Source organism: Apodemus sylvaticus, chromosome 14 (assembly GCF_947179515.1).
Source record: "Apodemus sylvaticus chromosome 14, mApoSyl1.1, whole genome shotgun sequence".
Lineage (NCBI taxonomy): Eukaryota > Metazoa > Chordata > Mammalia > Rodentia > Muridae > Apodemus > Apodemus sylvaticus.
This window is the reverse complement of record NC_067485.1, coordinates 75,130,999-75,150,048: the sequence shown is the minus strand read 5'-3', so window position 1 is coordinate 75,150,048 and position 19,050 is coordinate 75,130,999. Positions and strand designations below refer to the sequence as shown.

General features: G+C 43.5%; 1 non-coding gene and 1 pseudogene across 1 annotated transcript; both read left to right on the top strand.

Annotated features, from left to right (window-relative positions):
* The window catches only part of LOC127664599 (eukaryotic initiation factor 4A-I-like), a 92,101-nt pseudogene that overhangs the window by 247 nt on the left and 72,804 nt on the right, over positions 1-19,050 (top strand).
* On the top strand, positions 8,389-8,532 carry LOC127665362 (small nucleolar RNA SNORA48). The gene has a single exon (XR_007973404.1). It is a non-coding gene; the product is annotated as a small nucleolar RNA SNORA48 (small nucleolar RNA).

The following is a 19,050-nucleotide window of genomic DNA, read 5'->3' as shown; positions in this document are numbered from 1 at the left end:
GGCCACTCATGTCCTCTTCCGCTTCCTATGAAACATGAGTCAGTCCAGCCTAGACGTTGATCAGGATTCTGGCATCATTACAAATTTTAAAAAAAAAATGGATTTTAGCCCAAACTGAATGTACATACATAACACCGTCCTCACTGCAGGCGCTGCCCTTCAGGGCTGGGCAATCACTAATTCCCAGCAGAGAGGCAGCCCAGGCAGGGTCTATGAATGATGAAGTCATCTTTGCTCAGTGACATGTGAGGGGAAAAAAAACACATGGTAGAGGGAAAAAAACGATCCACTTGTCGGGCCTACAGGAGAGAGGTCAAAGCCACCAGGACTCCTGGCTTCACGCACGCTGACTGACCTAAGAACACGTCCTAGAGCTTATTAGGAATCTCACACAAACTGCTGAACGGTTAGGTAAGCAGACTTGAAAGTTGTCCAGCCAAGAACAGAGCCCAACTTTACTCTTCCTGACATACTGCAGTGCAGCCCCGGAAGACCGTAGAGACGCTCCTGGTTCGCATCCCACAGAGGCCAAGACACCTTCATCGCTCAAGGCTCCCTTCAGGAAGATGGATGCCGTGTCCCACCCCCACCCTCCCAGGCACTATCAACATCAGCAGCTCACGGGGCTACACTTGGTGGTGAAGTTCTAGGGGGAAAGAGAGCTGAGAAGGCATCTTCTTACACAGGCCTTGTGGAGGCAGAGCTCTCAGGGTTAAAAAGCCCAGAAGAACCACAGTGGTGGCTCAGCACTAACTCACCTGCCACCGAGGCTGAGTTCCAGCCCTGGGACTCACATGGAAGACAAGAGAACCCAGTCCAGCAAGGTGTCCTCTGACCTACAAGTACACCAGGTAATATATACATGAGAGAGAGAAGAGAGAGAGAGAGAGAGAGAGAGAGAGAGAGAGTGTTATATAAATGATATACAAAAGAAAAAATGAAAATTTTAAAAGTTCTAAACATACTGACCCCCATGAAAGGAAGGAGTGAGGAGATTGGAGGAGGAATGCTGTCACAGAAACAGTCTCATCATAGTGGCCAAATACCTGACGGAAACACTTCGAAGAGGGGAGATTTGTTTGAGTGCATGGTTTCAGACAGGTCAGAGGTCAGCTCCTGGTTGCTTGGCCTCATGCCCTGGGGAAGAAGAGCAGCTTCACCTCATCCCACACAGCAAGGACACAGTGGGACAGGGACAAGGAAGAGATACCACCAAGCGCCTGCCTCTGGTCATCTCCTTCCTCTGGGGCCAGCAAGTCATGGTGCCTGCCACCAAGCATGGGGACCTGAGTGCATTCCCCAGGAACTGCATGATGGAAAGAGAAGTGACTCCTGAAAGCCATCTTTTCACTACAAATGCACCATGGTGTGTGTGCCCACAATAATAGATGATAGATAGATAAATAGAGAGATAGATAGATAGATAGATAGATAGATAGATAGATAGATAGATAGACATATAAACACACACATACATACACATAGATATAGCAAGATATAGGTACATAGATAGATAGACAGACAGATAGACAGACATATATAAATACACACACATGCATACACAGATAGAGAGACATATAGGTACATAGATAGATAGATAGATAGATAGATAGATAGATAGATAGATAGATAGACATATATAAATACACACACATACATACACATAGATAGAGATATAGGTACATACTGCATAGATAGACAGACAGACAGACATATATAAATACACACATACATACATACACATAGATAGAGAGAGAGATAGGTACATAGATAGACAGACAGACATATATAAATATACACATACATACATACACATAGATAAAGAGAGATATAGGTAGATAGATAGATAGATAGATAGATAGATAGATAGATGATACAGATATATATAAATACATACACATACATACACATAGAGAGATATAGGTACAGATAGATACATACAAGATACATACACAGATATATAGACAGATAGACAGATAAAATTTAAGCCTCTAGAACTCTCCAAAATAGCACTATCATCAAGGGGCCAGCCAGCACACTAGCTGTTTACAGGGGCACTTCAGATACAGACCAAAACAGCTGTGGAGATCCAACCATATCAAAGAAACAGTATCTGGGCAGATTTTCCAAGGACAGGAATGTATTGGTAAAGCAAAGTAGGTGGGCGGGGATGGTCAGGGAAGTAGACAAAAGAAGGGAGCCCAGGAAAAGAGGCAGCAAGTGCCAAAGCCCAGACCTAGGATAACCAATAGGTGTCTTTCAACACCCAACTCTTAAAAATCACAAGCATGGGCTGAGAAGATGGCGCAGTGGAGAATGAGTTTACCACATGAGAGCAGAGACTTGACTAAAGATCCCAAGCGCTTGTGAAGAGCCAAACACAGTAGCATGCTTCTGTAATCCCAGTGCTCCTATAACAAGATGGCGGCCAGGGACATCTGCTTCCCAGGCCTCAGGGTCAACTAGCCTGGCATACACAGTGACAAGCGTCAACGATCCTTCGTTAAACAAGGTAGAAGCAAGAGCCAACATGTGAGGTTGACCATTGACCTCCACAGGCACCCATGGCAGGCACACAGGTACAGTTACATACATGAGCACATGCACATATACATGGGAGTTTTTTAATACCAGCAACAATCGTCTTCTGCAGGTTTGTGCCATCATCCTGAGGGCAGATGGTAAAAAGAAAGTCAGGGTGTGGTAGAAAAACCAAACCTCATCATTAGTTACTCAAAAACACTGTTTTTCAAGAAGTTGTCATGTTCAGCAAGGGGGTGATAATATCAATTGTACCTGCAAATTTGAAGGACAGTGTCACCCATTCGAGCTGATAATGGAAACATTGTCATATCAGCCTGGACTAGTGTCATGAAGCGTCCCCTCTACCAGGGTCAATAATTGTCAGTTACCTCTACAGAGTCAGTCAGTGTAACCTCTACTTGGGTCAGCATCAGTGTAACCTCTACCTGGATCACTGTGGAACAATATCCTCTTTAGATCACAACAGCCACAGAACTCATTTTCCATTAAACACTGTGATCAAAAGCAACTAACTCTTCAAGGGCCAGGTATGGTGGTACATGCACACTTTAATCATAACACTCAGAAGGCTAAAGCAGGTGGATCTCTGTAAGTTCAAGGCCAGCTTGGTCTACATGAAGAGTCCCAGACCAAACAGTATAACAAAGTAAGACTTTGTCTTTTAAAAAGAAAAAAAAAAAAAAGAAATTCTAAAAAAAAAATTAAAAAAAAAAAAGTTGGGTTTGATAGTAGAGACCTACAATGGTAGCCACTTGGGAGCTGAGATTGGAAGACCACAAGTTCAAGGCTAGCCTTCACAAGTTAGTAAGACCCTCTCTCAAAATAAAAGGAGAAACGTAAGGAATAGAAAGGGCTCAGTAGTATGTAATACAGCTCAGTGTTAGAGCACTCATCTAGCATATGAGAGACCCTGTGCCTAATACACAGAAAAGGGCAGAGAGGGGAAAGAGGGTTAAATCAATCTACAGGTGAAAACGATGATATTATAGAGGATATCGCTAAAATTCAAAGATCATTCAGGGATATTTGGAACAGGCTATACCAATAAATTAGAAAATCTCAAAGAAGATGACTGATTCTATTCTTGTAATGAATCAAGAAAACAGAAGAAACCTAAATACATCTATAGCAGGTAATAATACTAAATCAGATATAAAAGGCCTCAAAGTAAAGAAAAGAAAAGACTGGGACTGACTGGGACTGACGGACTTGTTAGTAAATGTTATTAGACTTTTAAAGAAAAGCTAATAACAGTGCTCCTCCAACTCATCCATGTAACAAACAAACAAACAAAATGCAAGAATGCTTCAGACTTATTCTATGAAGCAAGTTAAGTCATGTCACTAAGCCTGATAAAGACCCACAAAAGAAGAAAGGAGAGGGGGAGAGGAGAGAAAAAGAGAGGGGGAGGGAGAGGAAAAAGGAGAGGGAGAGGGGAGAGAGAGAGAGAGAGAGAGAGAGAGAGAGAGAGAGAGAGAGAGAAGAGAGAGGGAGGGAGAAGAGAAGGGGGGAGAGAGGAAGGAAGGGAGAGAGAGAGAAAGGAGACAGAGTGGGGCTATTCCTGACAAATATACACACCCAATATTTTTAATAAAATATTTGCAGAACAAATCAACAGCATATTAAAAGATCATACATGATGATGAAGCAGCTTTTATTCCAGGATTCAGGGATGGGTCACTGTATGCAAATCAATAAACATAATAAATCAAGCAATCACACAATCATCTTAATAGTTACAGAAAAGGCCTTTGATAAAATCCAGCATCACTTTATGAGAAAAGGATGGGATAAATTTGGTATAGAAGGTGATACATCAATACAATAAAAGCTCCACATGACAAATGTATAGCTAACAAACATATGACAAACATCACACTAAATGGGGAAACAGAAAACATTTCAACTGAGAGCAAGATTAAGACATGTGTGTCCACTCTTACCACTCTTATTCAAAATAGCATTAGAAATATTAAACAGATAAATTAGACAAGATGAAGATATAAAGACTTGGAGACAAGAAAGGGGGAATGTAAGCTACGTCTATACAGTGAAGCTATGAGTCTAGGCATAGGAAATCAAAAGGACTCTACTGAAGGTCTTTCCGATCTGATAAATAAATTCTTAAAGTAGCAGAATACAAAGTAAGCATCCAGCATTAGGACCTCTTTTATATAACAATTAACTCACTGAGAAATAAACTCTCCTGTCTACAACAGTCAAGTGAAAAAGGAACTCTATTGGATTAAACCAATAGAAGGTGGAAAGACCTCCCATATGCACCGATTGGGAGAATTAAAAGTATCAAAGTGACCGTAATGCTCAAGCAACCTGTAAATTTCATATAATCCCCACCAGAATACTAGAAAAATTCTGCAAGAACACAAAAGACCCCAAATAACTAAAACAAACCCCAGGTATTGCAGTACCCGGTCTCAAGTGACTTATACTATAGAGACAATGTAACAAAAACTGTAGTATTGGTACAGAAGTAGACATGTTGCCTAATGAAATAAAATAAATGACCCAGAAATAAATCCATGAATCTTCAGCCAATTGGTTCTTAACAAATGTGCCAAAAGCAGACCTTGGAGCAAAGACAGACTTTTCAACAGGTGCAGCTGGAGAATGTCAATGTCCACATGGAGAAGAGAAAAGGCAGTCTCCTGTCTCTCGGCCTATAAAAGAACCGATTCAAAAACTCATGAAAGACTATAATATAAAACTCAAACTACCAGAAGAAAGCTTACTGGAAATATTTCAAAATATTGGCACAGATGGACATTTCCTGGGTAGGATTCCAATAGCTAAGGAAATAAAACCAAGAATTGACAAATGGGATCACATCAAGTCAAAAGACTTCTGCTCAGGAATAAACAGTAAACTGGAGAGAAAGAAAACCTGCAGAATGGGAGAAAGGCTTTGCCATCTATTCATTTGACAAAGGACTAATATCCTTAATATATAAAGATCTCAAAAGCAAACAAACAGAAAGACCAAGTAATCCAACCTTTAAATGAATGGAAGACTTGAGCAGACATCTCAAGAATACAAGTGGCCAATAAGTCAATGGAAAATGGCCAATGAGTTTAACTATCAAGAAATTGTCAATAAAATTTACTTCAAAAGTATCTCACCCTAACCAGAATGATTATTAGCAAAAGAAACTCCATCAACAATAAAAAACTAGCTATTATGACTCACATTTTTACTCTCAGCCCTGAGGAAGTTGAGACAGGAGGATCACTGATAGCCAAGATGAGCCTGGACTACATAGTAGGTTCCAGGCTAGGCCAGGCTACGGAAATAAGCCCATCTCAAAAAATAAATAGTGGTAATGGTTTGATGTGGGCATCAGGGTATGAGATGGTGACTGTTGAGAGGAATATAAGTTAGTCTGGCCCCTCTGGAGATCAGGCCCTCTATATAGAGTTCCTCAATATAGAATCACTATATGGCCTGACTTTATGACTTCTGGGAATCTACCCAAGAAGCCCAATCTAACATGCAACAGAAACACCTAAACAATCATGTTTAGTATACAACTATTCCGCAATAGCCACATCAGGAAATCAGCCTAGCTTGTAGACAGATGAATGGCTAAAGAAAATATGGTGAATTGGACATGTAAAGTATTAGCCTAGTGTGGTCTTCTGAGATAGGGGCTCATATAGCTCACTCTGGAATTTATCTCATTATGTAGCTGAGGATGGCCTTGAACTCTTGATCTTCTTGACTTTATCTCCAATAAAAAGGAATAGATAGATGATAGATAGATGATAGATAGATAGATATAGATTATAATATTTTTATTTAATGTCTGTGTATTAATGCATGTATGCATGTGTACATGCATGAGTGTGTGTGTGTCTGTGTGGTGTGTGTGTGTGTGTGTGTGTGTGTGTGTCTGTGTGTCTGTGTGTCTGTGTGTGTGTGTGTGAATTCTGGGAATCAAACACAAATCCTTGTACTTAGTGGCAAGAACTTTACTGAGCCAGATCACCAGCCCACAAGTTCTTTATCTTGTTTGCTGGGGTTTTGCCAAAGGCAAACGCTTGGCTCTCCTCCCCGTGGTCTGAGTACTCAAGGAAACCAAGCTCTTTTCTTCCCTAGTGACCAAGGGACATGGTAACAGCACAGTGCCTCTGCATCTGCTTCCAGCCATGGGACTGCCTCGAGTCCACATTGTCTTCCTCCACATGAGACCCCCAAGACCAATTAGAGGTGGTGAAGAAAATCCTATCATAGCTGGTTCAATTTCAACTTCAGGTAAACAAGACTAACATTCTTAGTTCAAGTCCATCCCATGGTCGAATTTGGGATGTACTTATGTGTCTCTCAAAAGGCTATAAATCTCCTTTAAAATACAATTAAATGAAGTGTGCTAGATTTTATCTGGCCTACTCTGCCTTCTGCCCCTTCTCCAACCCCAGGAAATACTCTCATGTGGGGACAAGAGTTCCTATTCTCTCCCTCCCAGAGAGTTGGACACTGAAAAGCAAGAACAAAGGAAATAAAAATAACAAGTGGCCTGAAAGCCAGCCCACCATGGAAAGAACGCCACAGCACATTTGCTGACAGAGACCTAAAGAGCTTTCCAACAAAAACAAGGAAATTTAATCTCTCCTTTGCAAAGGCTTCCCTCGCGCTAATTTGTTGAAAGAGCAAGCGAGCGAGCAGGCTCACCTCTGTGTAGAGGCACAGGACCAACTGTGACTTATTGAGCTTACAATTAGACAAATCAAAGCAAATCCTTATTGACAAGGGCAGAGACACCAGGAATCAGGGGCTCACCAGGCCGCACAGGCTTTGGCCCACTCCTGAATGTCTCCAGTCAGTCCCACATCACTTCTTTTCCCAACCACACAAGCTGGTTTGCTCAAACAACTGCATGAAGTGATCCAGTTTAAGATTGTGGGTAGGTCGTGAAAAGCTGCAGCTCCCTGCACGGCCAGTGTGCTAGAATGCAATGCTTTGTAGTTTGCTCCCAAGCAAGAGGCAGGAATGGTGTAAACCCTTGGGGAAGTTGTCCTCCTGGGCTATTGTCTGCTACAGATAAGGTCTTGGAGAGTTGTCCCCTCTTCAGAGAACATGCTGTGAGAAATAGTGTGTGTGTGTGTGTGTGTGTGTGTGTCTGTCTGTCTGTCTGTCTGTCTGTCTGTCTGTGTCTGTATGTGTTTGTGAATTTGTAGAGGTCAGAAGACAGCCTCTGGTTCTGTTTCTTGGGCATTGTCCACTTTTTGTGTGAGAGTTTCTTTTTTATTATTTTTATTCTCTCTCATATATTACATCCCAAATGCAGTCCCCCATCCTCCCAGTCCATCCCCACCACCTTCCCTCTTCCCCAGATCCACTCTTCCTCCTCCTCCTTTCCCTTCAGAAAAGGGCAGCCTTCCCAGGGATATCAAGTTATAATAAGGCTATCCTTGCATATCCTTGCATATTAAGGCTGGACTAGACAACCCAGTCAGAAGAAAAGGGTCCCAAAAGCAGTCAAAAGAGTCAAGGACAGTCCATACTTCCACCGTTAGTAGTCCTACAAGAACACCAAACTACACAACGTTAATGTTTAGAGGACCTAGGTCAGACACATACAGGCTCCTTGATTGTAGGTTCAGTCTCTGTGAACCCCTATGAGCCCTGTTTAGTTGATTCTGTGAGATTTCCCGCCATGCCCTTGACCCCTTTGGTTCCTACAATCCTTCCTCTCCCTCTTCTGCGGGATTGCCCGAGCTCTGACTCATGTTTGGCTGTGGGTCCCTGCATCCATCAGCTGCTGGGGGAAGCTCTGATGGAGAAAGTGTTTCCTATTGGCCTGGATCTCTGGCCAAGTAGGTTAGGCTACACCCCTGGCAATGGGCAAAGAGGTACCTTGTTGGTGGTGGTGTTCTTCTATCAGTCAGGGGCAGAGCAGGTGACAGTCCTTTGTTCATCCTAGCTTGATGCCTGGCTTGGTGGCCAAAGCTGTTTCATGCCTAGAGCACAGAAAATCCTGACACTACTCTGTTACTACTATTCAAGCCTAGTGATTACTGTGAAGCAAGCATCTGGGCACCAATATACAAAAGGTGGTTATGGAATTAGGAGACTATGTGGGTGCCTCTTGTCATGCCTGTATTGGGGACACCAATATGCATGCTGAGGTGCAGAAACTACAAGTGGAAGCTCCCCATATCATCGTGGGCACCCCTGGTTGGGTGTTTGATATGCTTAACTAGAGATACCTGTCAATACATCACAATGTTCATGCTGGATGAAGCAGATGAAATGTTAAGCCATGGGTTCAAGGATCAGATCTATGATATATTCCAAAAGCTCAACAGTAACACACAGGTAGTTTTGTTGTCTGCTACAATGCCTTCTGATGTCCTCGAGGTGACCAAGAAGTTCATGAGAGACCCTATTCGGATTCTTGTCAAGAAGGAAGAGTTGGCCCTGGAGGGTGTCCGCCAATTCTACATCAGTGTAGAACAAGAGGAAAGGAAGCTTGACACACTGTATGACGCACTGACCATCACCCGGACAGTAGTCTTTATCAATACCAGAAGGAAGGTGGACTGGCTCACTGAGAAGATGCATGCCCAGGATTTCACTGTTTCTGCCATGCATGGAGATATGGACCAAAAGGAATAAGATGCGTTCATGAGGGTCTTCCGGTCTGACTCTAGCAGAGTGTTGATTACCTTTGACCTATTGGCAAGATGCATTGATGTGCAGCAGGTCTCCGTAGTCATCAATTACAACCTTCCCACTAACAGGGGAAAATCACATCCACAGAATAGGTAGAGGAGGTTGGCTTGGTTGTAAGGGCGTGGCTGTTAACATGGTGACAGAAGAAGACAAGAGGACTCTTCGAGGCATTGAGACTTTCTACAACACCTCCATTGAAGAGATGCCCCTCAATGTTGCTGGCCTCATTGGAGGGGCTGTCATGCTACCTGGCCCAAGCCCAGGCTTCAGTCTTGGGGGGGGGCAAAGAACAGCTGGAGGGAGAAGGGAAGGGGGCCAAGGGATGGACATCTTGTTTTTGTTTTGTTTTGTTGTTCTGTTTATTTTCTCTCCTCTCTCTCTCCCTCCCTCCCCCCTCTCTCTTTGAATAAATTTCACTTTTTGAGGCAAAAAGAAAAAAATTAGAAGAAGGTAAGGCTAGCTGACCAGTGAGCTTCCACCTTGCATCTCCCCATCCCTGGGATGCTAGGTGCACAGCACCACAAATGGCTTTGTACATATATTCTTGTGATCAGACTCAGGTTTTACTGGCCCAGCCATGTCCCAAACCCCTAAACAGCATAATTTCTCATTCAAGGCTTTTCTTTCTGCTCTCCCTATCTGGGCTACTGCTGCCCACGGGGTTGATCGCAACTGTAGCCCTCTGAACTTGCTCCTGCTTTCCAATAAGATTCACCTTGCTGATTGCATGGTTTGGATCTGCAATGCCTCTTAAAGATCCGTGGTGAAGGCTTGTTCCCCATCCAGTGGTAACTGGGATGGGGTGGGGCCCATAGGAGCTGGTAGGTGTGGCATGCTGGGGGTCATTGTGAATGTGTCCTTCACACCTTCTTCTCTCTCTAACTGATACATAGAACTGAGCAGCCCCTTCTAGCATGTGCACCTGCTGTGATCTGCTACATTGTCACAAATGCAAAAGCAGTGGGCTGGTTAGCCATGGGCTGGAGCCTCCAAGACTGTGAGCCAGCATGGCCTTCCTCTTCTGTAAGTTAGTTCCCTTGGGCATTTCAAAGCAGTGATGGAAAGTTAACAAATACCATAGCAATGTGTTCTCTCTCTCTCTCTCTCTCTCTCTCTCTCTCTCTCTCTCTCTCTCTCTCTCTCTCTCTCTCCCCTAGTTCCTCCATGAAAATTCTCTTATCATTTCTTCTTCTGTGTATTAAAAAATGTTTGAGACAGGGTTCCTTTAGCTTAGTCCAGCCTCAAACTTTCTATGGAGGTGAGGGAGACCTAGAACTCCTCTATCTTCTAAAAGCTACGATTAGAAGAGTGCTTCTACCATGGCTGGTTTACCAGATGCTGGGTTTTGAGCCAGGGCTTCATGCCTGCTAGGCCAGTACTCTACCATTGGGATGCATCCCAGCCTCTGAGATGCCTTTTCTTCATTACAAGATTTTATTCCATTTTTTATGATTTGTGTTTAAAAGAGTGTTTACACGTCTACACAGGTTCCTTCAGTAATATTTCCTCGGGTACCAATTTTCTGTCTTACTTTCCTGCATGCTATGACAGAACACCTGACAGAAATAAGGGAAGAGAGATTTATTTGTGGCCCTGGTTTGGGTAACATAACTAATCATGGAAGAGGTGAAGTGTGGTAAACAGAGCATAAGGTAGCTGGTCACATCACCCCTCGAGTGAGGAAACAGAGTTCACATGACAACCAGGACTGGGCTACGACACATAACCTTCTGCCCCAACGGCCCTGTCTGCCACCAAGGCCTACGTCCAAAAGAATCCACAACCGCCAAAACAGTGCCACCGACTGGGGACCGACTTTCCAAATACCTGAGTGTGTGGAGTTGTAGACTCACATTCAGATCATAACAGATGGTACTTTAGGAAGGAAAACCAAGGTAAGTATTAACTCCATGAAAATGGAAAGCCCTGTGAGCTGTAGAGCAATAAAGAGCTTGGTTGTACTGTGCATTCATATAGTAAATAAAGTCACATATACTCTAGAGTTTGTTTTATGCGTGTGTGTGTGTGTGTGTGTGTGTGTGTGTGTGTGTGTAGACACCAGAAATGCATGTCCTATCCCAGGGAGCTGGAGTTACCAGGCAGTTCAGCTGCCTAATGTGGGTGGCAGGAACTGAACCCCAGTCTTCTAAAACAGCAGCACACACTTTACCCCTAGAGACATTTTAGATCCTTAAAGAAAATGTTTCATCTCTGAGAGTTAGGACAAAGCCAGAAAGTGCCTGACAGGCACTAAAATGAGGCACTAAAAATATGGTATTTAAATAACAGAAGCCAATGTGAGAAGAAACAGTTGAACAACTACCTAGTTGGTATGTCTTCCTGGATAGGGGGCAATATGAGGGTTGAGTAAGGGAAAGCCATTTTTCATAGTTAATGCCATACTCTGACTTTAAATTATGTATGTGCACAACTTCAATAAAAATATAAACTCTTAAGATATTAAAAACACAGGCATTATTTTAAATCTATAACACTTAGAGATCCAGGACAGGGTATAGGGTGGGGGAAAGAATATAAGTTATGAACATTTGTGGTATAATACCGGCAAATATTTGGGAGCAGTTCTTAAGAACATTCATCCAAATTCCTTGACTCCGAAATTGAATGAATGCTGCTCTGAGATTATCCATCTTTATAACCAGTGTGGCCTCTTTCCAAACACATTTGACTGCCCATGTGTACTGAATTAAAAGCAATAATAAAGCTAATCAAAGGGGCCTCCCACAAAATATTTTTGCTACATAGAGCAGACCACAGCATTTTTCCTATGCCTACTGTCAGCAGCGATGTATCAATGATGGGAAACAGTAATGACCGACCGAGCGAGCGGGTTGCATGTTTATTAAAGCTTGTGATAACCAAGGACAGTGGCAGCCAAAGAGAACTTCCTCCAGGAAGTCAGACCACAATTTGATTTGAATCTGTTAAGAGGACTGACAGAAAAATAAAATACTTGACATATATTGAGAACGCTTACTGTACGGTAGACACCGCTCATTGCCTTGTATATGTTACAGTGTTCCATCCTAATGGAACTTCCTGAGGCAGGCACCAACTCTTTTCCTTTTAGAGATGAGAAAACAAATCACAAAGAGTGATGGAGATAAGAGGTTCCAGGTACTATCGGCCAGCTGTGTTAACCCTCGGCTGTAATCCTGGCACTAGGCGAACTGACATAGGAGGGTCCCCCTTGAGGCCAGCCTGGGCTATATAGTAAGACCTTGTTACACACACACTCCAAGATACTAGTTCAATTAATAAATGATGGAGCTAGAAGGCAGAGAGATGAAGCTTTATTCCTGTATTTATTCCTGTATAATTGTCGCCATCTTGTTACAATTTGGATTCTGAATGTGCCCATAAGCTGCAGTTGAACACCAGTCTCCTACTGGTGATATTGTTTATGAAGGTTACATAGGGACTGGCTGGCAGAGGAAACTTACTAGGGGTGAATCTTTTACAGTTATAGCCAAACCCTGTTTCTGTCACTGAACTCTCTGTTTCCAGATCTACTAAGATGGTTAGTTAGTTGTTTTTGATAGTGGTGGTAGTGGTGGTAGTGGTGGTGGTGATGGTGGTGATGGTGGTGGTGGTGGTGGTGGTGGTGGTGGTGGTGGTAATGGGAGTCTGGTGTCTGATTGTGGTGGTATGTCTGATTTTGGTGATATGTTGGTGGTGGGCTTTGTTCTGAAGCAAGGTCTTCTTGTCTCAATCTAATCTTGAACTTGCTGTGTAGTTGAGGATGACCTTGAACTCCAGATTCTCCTGTTTCTACCTCCTGTGTGCTGAATCCCAGGTGTGTGCCGCCACATCCTATTTTGTGCAATACTAAAAGCTGAACTCAGAGACTCATGAATGTCAATCAAGCACTGTGCCTACTGAGCCACATTCCCAACCTTGATTCACCAAGATGTGAGGAGCCATGCTCCCTGTGGTGAACCTGCCACAGCCATTGAAACAGTGAACCAAATACATCTCTTCTCCTTTAAGTTGCTACTGACAGGTATTTTGACAGAGCAACAATAGAAATAACGAACACACACCCGAAAAGCCAACTTCGCTCTTCCTCTCATTCTTGGGACTGCTAACTAAGCAGAAACATCTCAAAGAATGACAAATGTAAAGTGGGTTGGGATGAGGCCCATGTACCTCTGACGGTCCCTATTACCTGTCACTGATTATTTTTTTTACTGTACTTGGGATAAGGTGCTTCCCCTTCAAAGTTAGAACACATGAGCGGAAGAAGACAAGCCAAGCATCCAAAGCCAGTGCAGGCTCAGAGTCTAACCAACACTCAAGACTAAGAAGAAGGAAACTGGCAGTCCTCAGATCTCAGAGGAGGCCACTTCTGCCCCCAAGTTACAGAGATGAGAGGGAAATGTCTGTTTTTCTTCATGCCACAGACAGCCTGTATGAATCCCTGAAGGCCAGCCATCACCAAAACCAGATCCCTAAACCAAAATAATAAATACCATCTAGTGAGTCCTTGACATACACCAGGGCTCTAAGAAGCATTTCCCAAGCCTTAGTCCCACCGAAGCCTCCATTAAGCCTAAGTAAGCAACTTTCCTGTCGTGTCCAGATCTGGAGCTAAGGGAACAGATGGGCAATGACTCATGCGGTCGAGTGGCCAGGACAGAAAGCAAACCCAGAAAGTCCCATCCCCAAATGCTCTGCTGTTTACAAACAAATCAGAATGAAAGTTGTTGTTTTGAAGCAGGTTATCCAAAGGTAACCCCAAACTCACTATGAGGCTAACAATGATCCTGAACTTCTGATCTTCCTGCCTCTGTCTCCAGTGTGCTGGGATTATACGTGTGTGCCACCATTCCCAATATAGCCAGTGCTGGGATTAAAACCAGGGCTTCATGCATGCTATGCAAGCACTCTTCCAACATTTCTGCATTACCCAACCCTTAAAAATTGCATTTTGATTTTCCAAAAGTTAACAAGTTGTCTTGATCCTACAAATGATTGGTCATGATGATGATGATGGTGATGGTGATGATGGTGGTGGTAATGATGGTGATGGTGATGATGATGATGATGATGATTTATGGTTGAGAATCAAACAAGGAAACGCTCATGTTACTAGAGGGTACTAAAAATTAAAGTGCCTCTTATTCTTACAACAACCTTCTAAATGTTTTCTCTGGCCTTAACCCCATTATCATCCTCTGTATTACTGTTCTTCAAAAAGTATCTATTTGCATTTAGCCCAAGCTCTTGGGAGGCTGATCAGTTGGAACCCAGCATATTAAGGGGACAGTATAGGCTGACCGGGGCCAGATGTGACCAGTGAGTCGACAGCTGGCATTTCTAAAGTAGCTTCAATTCTAAAGGCTGAGAGCTCCTGCAGTCTTGGAAGTTAATGTCAACATTCTCTCCTATCAGAGGCCCTTCCTGACCCCCATTTGACTTGATCATCTGAGTCCTGATTGGTGGGATGCTGACCGCTCACCTCACACCTAACATCAAGGCCCCCAGACTGAAGAGTACAACTGAAAAGAAAATGCACGGATGGCCTACGAATTCTTTTAAAAACAGGCCTTCGTGAAAGCCTGTCTCAAGTAATAAACAGTAAATAAAGAAGCACATGCAGTATAGGGAACACTGAAGGATTTTTTTAATATACCTTTTTCCGTTACTGAGAGAGGGATCATGGGAAATTCCCATTCGTGGTCTCTCACTGGAGCATCACGAAGCACTGGAAGCTGCATGGAGACTGTCCCAGCAGTAAGTGCAGCATCTGCGAGCCTTTTTGGTAAGTGGGCCATGGTTGCTGAGAGCCCGCCGCCATGCCTGAGCATCCCTGTCCCTCACAGGCAGATGTCCAGTTAGCTCTACCCTGTTGAGAAACAAAGCCATCCGGTTCTTTTTGTAACAGAACATGAGTCCTTACTTTGGCCACGTGTCTGCTTACGTATTACCATGTAAACTCTTCTCTTGCATGCACGTACCCACATGTGCACGTCTCTATGCACTGGCCTGTGGAGGCTAGTGAGCACCCTTAGGTGTCCTTCCTTAGAGGCTGTCTACATTATGTTTTATTTGGATTTGTTTTCAGATAGGGTCTCATGCACAGCACTGTGTGGACTAGAACTTTCTAGACAGACTGGCCTCCAATGCATCAGCCTCCCAAGAGCTAGAATTAAAGGCACCACCATGGGCTCCAACAGTGGAATTCCTGATATACTGAGGTGAGGCAGGTAAGGAAAATAAACAAGCAAACAATCCCATTGGATTGCTCATTTGACAATGAGTTATCTGGCAATGGATGGATGTGGAGATATCTGAGCACTGTAAAGTCCTAAAGCAATGGAAGCCAGGCAGGCCAGCTGAAGGAGTGCTCACCTAGTATGCACAGAGCCCTAGACTTGATGCCCAGCAGGACATACACCAGGGGGTGGTTCATACCTGCAGTCTCAGCTAGAGGCAGGAGGATCAGGACTACAAATTCATCCCTTAGTACACAGAGAGTTTGAGGCTAGCCTGGACTATACAGAACACAACCCAATTTTTAAATGAAAGAAGGATATAATGAAAGCATTTTTTATATATGTGATACATGATATATATATATATATATATATATATATATATATATATATATGATATATCATATATATTATATGATGAATATATCATATATATTATATATGATGAATATATAATGTTTATCATATGTGTGAGATACATAGTGCTTATTATGTATGTGAAATATATATGATATAATACATGACAAATATATAATGTGTATTATATGTGATATATAATATATGATAAATATCTATAATAAAAAATTCCTCCATGGCTTACAACAAAAAAAAAATCAGATAGACAGCAGGCTTGGACATATATGCCTTTGATCCCATCACTCAAAAGGCAGATCTCTGTGAGTTCAAGGCCATCCTGGTCTGCATAATACATTCCAGGTCAGCTAGGGCTACACATATGTTTTGTGTGTGTGTGTGTGTGTGTGTGTGAGAGAGAGAGAGAGAGAGAGAGAGAGAGAGAGAGAGAGAGAGAGAGAGGGAGAGAGATGAGAATACAAAAGAGATGCTAACAGACTGTAGTTCCATAGAGACTCAGACAGTCAGTTTCAAGCTTGCCATGGCAACGGATAGATTCTCTGGCTCTGGTTTCTAAAATCAGAATAGTATGAGCCCTGGGAATGTTCCTCCAGGATCATGATGACATCACCAGTGAACTTTGGTTCAGGCTTCCCGACCACAAGGCCTTTTGGCAACATAGCATCAAGCCAGCCTTCATAGGTTCAAGCAGGCACATTTCCTGTAAGGCCATTTTTGTGTCCTCTAAGACTAGTCGGAGGACTCACCATGACACTTAAAATCTGAAAGGCCACTTGTTAACATGGTGTTCTATAAAAATCCCTCAGAAGAAAAAAGTCTAGAGAGATAATGTTACCATTCATTTGTATCTTTTTAAGTGACATTTTCTATGCACAGGGACATGAAAGACACTAAGCAACAACAATAGAGACGCACAACTCCCAAAATGAGGCTCATCCATCAGCCGGCGATGTCAGGCGAATCAGTGAACAGACACAAGCATACTCACAGAGGATGGTCTCCGCCACTGCGGGAAGCTTTGCTAACCAAACTTCTTTTTGAGTACTGACTAAGTGCAAGACATTGGTGAGCCACTCGGTAGAAGCTCTCAGAACTCTTAGGGTACAGTACTAAAGACATGCTATGGTAAACCGTATGTTGGTGTGTGTTAAGCATCACAAATGAAACCCAAGAAACATGCAACCTCTGTTAGGATGAAGAGAAGATGGCATGTCCCTGGGAGACAGTTCAACAAGTTTAGAGGTGGTAATATGGCTTGTTTATAGGGGCTGGGGTTTGTAGGCTTAGCTAGTAGAGTGCTAGCCAAAGCCCCGGGTTCCATCTCCAGCACAGCATAAACTGAGCATGGTGATGCAGGCCTGAAATCCCAGCACTTGGGAGATAGAAGCAGGAATATCAGGCTTATCTCTGGCTACATAATAACTTTGAGATCAGCCTGAGATACATGAGACCCTGTCTCACAACAAATAAAAAGTAGATGATAGATGACAGAGATAGATGACAGATAGATAGATAGATAGATAGATAGATAGATAGATAGATAGATAGATAGATAGATATAGATAGATAAACAGACAGGCAGACAGACAAACAGACAGGGCCATGTTTTAGCACAGATAGGAAACAAGAGAACGTTAGCATAGTAGAGGTGGGAATGCAGGACATTTTTTTAGAACTCGTCCATCCATCCTTGGTGGCAACACCCATTTATTCTTGCTGGCAGCGTTGTAACACTCCATCCCTGAAACTGACCTAGTTTGTGTCTGTTTCTTTAAGAAAGTATTCCAAGGGTGGTCCTGGCCTCATCCAGACAGGCTCAAAAGGGACCACTGCTTGGAAATGTCTCGGGGCTCGATGGCAGGTTCTGGGTGATATGAAGCATTTATCAGGCCAATGATCCATCTACAAAGATGAGAGTTGCCCAGGGAGAAGACATTTATCCCAAGAGATACATGCCTCCCCTCCTTTCCTTGGTCACTACTTCCCAGAAGCAGTCATCAACCCCTCCCACAAAGTCCTTGCATGGACACGGTCCCCCAAGTGGAATTCCATCCTCCTCCTCCCTTAAATGGAAACACTAGGCTGCCATGGTAGAAACAGGGTATTGTAGCCTTTGCATTCCTAGCCTTCCCCTCCCATGTCCTGCATCCCCTTGGAAGCATCTGAGGAGGGGCACATATAGCTTGAACTCTCTCTCTCTCTCTCTCTCTCTCTCTCTCTCACACACACACACACACACACACACACACACACACACCCTTGGCACTGTGCTTCTCCACCAGTTTCTCTATTATGAACCATCCTGGTGGCCTCTCCCTTTGCAGATGAGCTTCCCCAGCCTCCTGCCATCCCAGGACCCACCCTGGCCTCCCACACCTCCCTGACAACACTGACCTGCTACCCACTCATGCCTGAGTCCAAAGGGAGTGCGTAGCCATGCTTCACCTCCGGGTTTCTCCATGGAAACTCTTCCCCTTCCCAAACTCTTCTCTCCTCTCTCAAGCCTCATTATCAAACTTCTACCTGGCTTGGGGCTCCATTATCTCCAAATGGGGAAAACCCTAAGCTGTACCAGCTCCCGCAGCCTTCACTGATCCTCTGTATTGAAGAAACTAGGTCCACCACACCCAGCATTTCCCAGGGATGCTTTGAAGTGAAATCATCAACCCAAAAAGTCCCCAGTCTTCAAAGCCCACCCCATTTCTGGATTTTCTCTTCAGGATATGATAAGACTCTCTAACAGCTAATGAGTCACCAAATAATTATTTGGCTATTTCATCATATGCATGGTATCAAGCTAGTCAGAACTAAGTCAGCATGGAATCCAACATCTCAGTGGACTGGGATCACTAAAGCAAGCTGGTTACTATGAGCAGTCTCCTACTTGACTTGACAACTTTTCTTAACCTATTCTTGTCTGTTACCTGATGAGGTCTGCAAAGACTCCTCACCATAGCTGGCCCCCGAGAGAAGAGAGCCCATGTTCCTTGAACTGTCTGACATCAGGACCTAACAGACACTGGGGGAAGCTTGTGGCACTGTGTGTTTATAAACTGTGGGCTCTGGATGCAAATCCTCTTTCTTGTCTTTCCAAAGAAATCACTTGTGTCTACCCACATTAGGCTCTGCTAGAGTCCTTGCTTACAATGCAAGCTCTCCAGCCCCACCCCAGAGCTACTGACTCAGATCAACACCATGGGTG